General features: G+C 34.8%; 1 long non-coding RNA gene across 1 annotated transcript; it reads left to right on the top strand.

The window, feature by feature from the left end:
• The first annotated feature begins 2,842 nt into the window (after positions 1–2,842).
• On the top strand, positions 2,843–3,804 carry LOC141710927 (uncharacterized). The gene is made up of 3 exons (XR_012571141.1): positions 2,843–2,975; positions 3,082–3,171; positions 3,640–3,804. It is a non-coding gene; the product is annotated as an uncharacterized LOC141710927 (long non-coding RNA).
• The last annotated feature ends 1,559 nt before the right edge of the window (positions 3,805–5,363 follow it).

Below are 5,363 nucleotides of genomic sequence, written 5' to 3' on the forward strand. Positions count from 1 at the left end.
GTGTTTTGTTAATGAAATCATCAAGTTCACAACATATTCACAACAATCTCCCCAATTTATGTCTACTAGAATTGTAGCCATAAATTAAGAGAAACTTGATGATAACAAAACACCCTAAAAATAAAAATTTAAATGGAAGTAGATAAAACTGTAAAGTGCTTCAATTAACAAAGTGTACAAAGATTTGCACACACTCATTTTCAACGTGCTCCTCTAGCCTGAGCAGATTAATCTATTTCCTTGAAGATCTGGATCTCTTTCCAAGCTTTATGTTGATTTCTTCTATATGATTTTGGAGCTATCTGTGGAATTCCAGTTCATCAGATTCTGAGAGATTTAACATTTCTTGCATTTCCAAAAGAGTCTCATTGCTAGAGATGCTCAATTAGTCTTCTAATTTGAAAAATCTTCTAACTCCTTTATCATCCATGAATTCCATCAGCCAGTAGGGCCTTAGATGCACTCTACTCCCTGTGTAAGGAATAGTTAGAGTCTTTGGGAGTGCATCTTTGGCTCTAATACTCCTCAGTTCTTCAATCTTCTTTAGAACAAGTCTTCTAGCTGTCACATTAAATCCAAAGTTCTTCTTGAAGGATCAATAAACCTTTATCAGCACATATTGGCTTTCTTGAAAGATCCTGTGAAGTGGCCACTCACTACAAGAAAAATGTTAATAGACATCACACATTAGACATCGGTCACTGATGCCACTGATGTCTCAAACATAATTGACATCACCCCGTGTTTATTCGATGTCTTTCTATTTTTAAGACACCGTCTATTTGAAAACCGATGTCTTAAGTTGAGTTTTTTAATATGGAACGCGCGGCCTCCTCAATCCTTTTCCCCCTTAACAAAATTTTTATTCCCTCCTTGACAATTTTAGGTTTCCCCCTCTCAAATTAAATAAAAACTAAAAACTCTCTCATTCTCACTCCCTCTCACATCTCTCTCATATCTCTCTCACAGCTCTCTCTATCTCTCACAGCTCTCTCTCACAGCTCTCTCTCACAGCTCTCTCTCTGACAAGAACACACCCTTCTCATCACTCACTCACTGCTACTCAACACCTCTCACCACATCTGCTATGCTCTCTTTTTCTCTCAGCTTTCTCTACTCTCTTCGCTCATCAGCTCTTTCTCTCTTTCAATTAGGTTATTTCTCTTTTCGTTTTCATATTATAAAGTAAAATTAATTGCTCTTCTTTGCATTAATCGAAACCCTGGTTTTTTAAATCGAAACCCTAGTTTTTAATCAAAATCCTTTAAATCAAAATCCTAGTTTTTAGAATTGGGGATTTTTTACAATAAAAATCCAAATTGAAGTACTGTATGGTGTTACTAATTATTTTGAATTTGTTTTATACAGGAATTGCAAATCAATCATGATACGTGGCTTCAAGTTCTGGATATTCTTTCTACCACACAAAAGCTAAATATGAAATTCTTTGCGATCTAGGTCCGTTTAATGTCATACTTAGTTTTATGTTTTTTTACTTTGATTTGTTAGAATTAATAAAGGAGAGATGGCTCGATATGACAGAGCAATGAACGTGTTCTCACCGGAGGGTCATCTACTTCAAGTGAAATACGCTATCGAAGCTGTCCGTAAAGGTAACGCCTCCGTCGATGTTAGAGGTAGTGATACTATCGTTCTCGGTGTTGAGAAGAAATCACATTTTACTTAAATATCCTGAAGCCATTTTGCTTGATGACTGATGTTATGTTTGATTTGGTATTTATCGGGTGGTTAATTTGGTTTGATGATTTTTATAGCTATGTTGCGGAATTATAGAGGTTTTATATTTTTGTAATTGGAATGTAGTATTTTAGGCATGTAAGAAATGATGTTGTTTTGCTTGATGTTTTTGATATTATGGTCTGATTAGTGGATTTTATTTTTCTTGTTATATTCCGGAACTGTAGTGATTTTAGTTACAGTCTGCAGGTGGGTTTTAGTAGTGAAGGAGCATATATCTCATGACCTAAATGGAAATGGAACCTGTAGAAATCATTTCATGGTAGCACGTATAAAACATGAACAATGATAACTGACATGGAGTACCTTAATTTGCAGATTGGTAATGCATACATAGACGAGGAAACTCAATTTAAAGGAACAATAGATTACTACTGGTCACATGCTTTACTATCTATTGCATGTGCCTTACTACTCTAAGATTGATACTGACAGTATCACGTCTAAAGGAAAGTAAAAAATAGAAGGGAGGGAGATAAGATACTATAGTAGTAGATCTGATAGATTATTGGTAAAAGATGATGAAAGATTTGTGAAGGTGAGTGGAATGAGCAAACACGTGAGAAGGAACAAGTTGTAAAAATCCATGAAAGACAAATAACTGTAACATACATATTATGATTTTTTTTGTCAGGTGTTATGATTTAAATGTTAATCAAATGAAGTAACAAATTCATCTTATGTGCTATCTATTTCCATTTTTCCAACTGAACATATTAAAATTTACTGCTTTAAAGCTCTTTGCAATATACAGCCCGATTGATCCATCTTGTTTTACATTTCAATACCTTATATTCATGAAGGATTCCCTGTTACCAAAACTAATTATTTCCTATATCAAACCGAATGAGTCATCTTGATAGTGTATCTCTTTTTTGGAATGAAGCCCGATATGACTGTATTTTGCCTGACTAAGCTGTACTTGTTCCATCCTACCTGCATAGTCTATCATGCTGAAGCTACAGCTCCTGGTGTATCACTATGCTGAAAGACTTGTATTTTTGTTGATTGTTTATTTATACTTTTGTCCTCAGGTTGAATATGAAAAAGTGCCTGGCTGGCAATCTGATATTTCTTCCATCAAAAACTACTCTGATCTGTCAAAGGCTGCACGTGACTACGTGGAAAGAATAGAAGAGCTTGTTGGTGTACCCGTTCATTACAAGAGATGGATGCCCTCATGTCACTATTCCTCCAAAGACATGGGAATCTTGCAGGTACACATATCTAGTAGATTGTTAAATCACAGCTTATCATCTAATCTTAAAATTATTTGACTTACAATTGGTACTCTGACTAATTATATAACGTTGTTATCTGTAGTGGTGTAATTGATTATACGGAAGCCCCAACAACAGTCTTGCCAGTTATCAAGGAACTTATGAACAGTGGCATCTGTGTCTGGCTATATAGGTGAACAAGAATTTTGCAATCCATTATACCCTTCAACCTATCTTATCCATACTTCTCTTCCCCTTCATATGTTTTTAGCCTTTTTCCATTCCATTTTCCGCAAGCAATTGGTATCTTTTCTATAGTATATATTACTTTTGAAGAAAACCTAATTTTATACTGCATATTGTGCTATCTAATCAAAATAGAGTAATCTGAGCTGTTTGAAATGTGTAAAACTTGTATTTCTATTGTTTGCGTTTTTGTCTACTGAATTTACACATCTGAGACATGTTAACAAAATCATGGAAATTTCTTAATATCTCTTAAACAGTGTATAGAAGTAGAACTATATTATGCTTACTACACATTCTTTTTAAATTTTTCTATTTTCTCCAGCTGACAGGAGAAAGAATGCGTTGTGTATGTTGATATGAGTAACCTTATTATTTGCCACTCCATGTATTATGATAATTTGTTTTGTTTCAGATGCATTGGTTCGTCAGGCATCAATGATTCTTAAGTGTAGTATATTGATGTACTACAAAAATAGCAGGGGTAGAATGTACCGTAAGCAGGTGAGCCAATGTACACTAAAAACAAAGGACCTAAAAATATTTATGTTAGTATCACCACATAATAAAAAAATTGTGAAAGAACTTCATACAAGATATTAACTCTTTGCAGATTATATTTCTTTTCTAACTGTAAATGTTTTTCAAGGGAAAAATGTTAACTTTAGTCGAGTATGTTGTACTGCTATACCGTGCTTTCCTTCCGGCTCCAGTTTGGTATCGTTTCTTTTCGAACAATGAATATGGAAGCCTCTTTTCATCTCTAATTACGGGGCTGTACTTGACTTTTAAGCTCATATCTATCGTTGAGAAGGTATGATTCTCTATGTGTTTGATGTATTAAGTGATATTTGTTTTCTTATATATTGTTCCTGGTTTAATTATATCTAGTATGTAAAAGTAACAAACTGGGAAACTAATGTTAAGTTCTTTGGGTTTCCCTCAGGTTCAATATATCTTTGCTTCTTTAAAGGCTATGCTTCGCACAGAGATTCAGTATGGAACTTATGCTACATCGGAGCAGGTGCACTACTGTCTTTTGTCATATAAGACCACTTATATTGTGTTCCAAAAATCAGTTTTTAATTCACTATTAATGATACAGAAAGCCTCTATAGAGTTTCAATGTGCTGGTGGTTGATAATTAGAGCCAAAAACACCATACTACAAAGCAGTTTTTCATTTCAATTCTTACAAGATTAGTACACATGACTTCGGACCAAGTTTAGAACCCTAATACATTATTCTTATTGGCCATGTAGTGTTTTCCTAATCCTAGCAAGTATTCAAAGGCGAGAATCAAACGAATGGGTCACAGGGGCTAGGTCTTGGCTATCAGGCTACTTCCTCCTTTTCATGAGGTTGTTCCTGTATGTTTTAAACCATTACTTTTATCCATCTCATTTGCCCCAATTAGATATACTGCTATGGATGTTTTTCCTGCAAACAGGTTAATGAAGTTTTTATAAAGCTTTGTGTAAAAATCCATGAAAGACAAATAACTGTAACATACATATTATGATTTTTTTTTGTCAGGTGTTATGATTTAAATGTTAATCAAATGAAGTAACAAATTCATCTTATGTGCAGTGGCATCAGTGTCTGGCATCAGTGCAGCGGGGACACGGATGGCGTAGTGTCAGTGACAACAACAAGATATGCCATAGACTATCTTCAAACTACAGTCAAAACACAATGGTACCCCTGGTACACTAAGGCTGAGGTACAAATACTATATTATCAGCAAGCACACACAAAACCCTTCCTCTAGTTGTCAAATCACGAATCATTAATTTCTTCGATGATGTTTTTCAAGGTGGGAGGATATGCAGTTGGATACAAAAATTTGACATTTGTGACTGTAAGGGGATCCCGACATTTTGTTCCAAGTTATCAGCCTTCTCGTGCACTTGCTTTGTTCTCTTCCTTTTTGGCTGGAGAGCTTCCTTAAACAAATGTCTCCAATATCCTAAACACTTCCTCATGAGGTCGCCATCCGGAGTCTATTATTACTAGACTAAACATTACTGGCTATGCAATAGGTATATAACTTACGATCATTATACTTTTGGATAAACTTTGCTTGTATAAAGTTAATAACATGCAGTGTTTACTTTCCTTGCTCATCAGATGTTGTCC

The sequence above is a fragment of the Apium graveolens genome, chromosome 3 (assembly GCF_009905375.1).
Source record: "Apium graveolens cultivar Ventura chromosome 3, ASM990537v1, whole genome shotgun sequence".
NCBI classification, from domain to species: Eukaryota; Viridiplantae; Streptophyta; class Magnoliopsida; order Apiales; family Apiaceae; genus Apium; species Apium graveolens.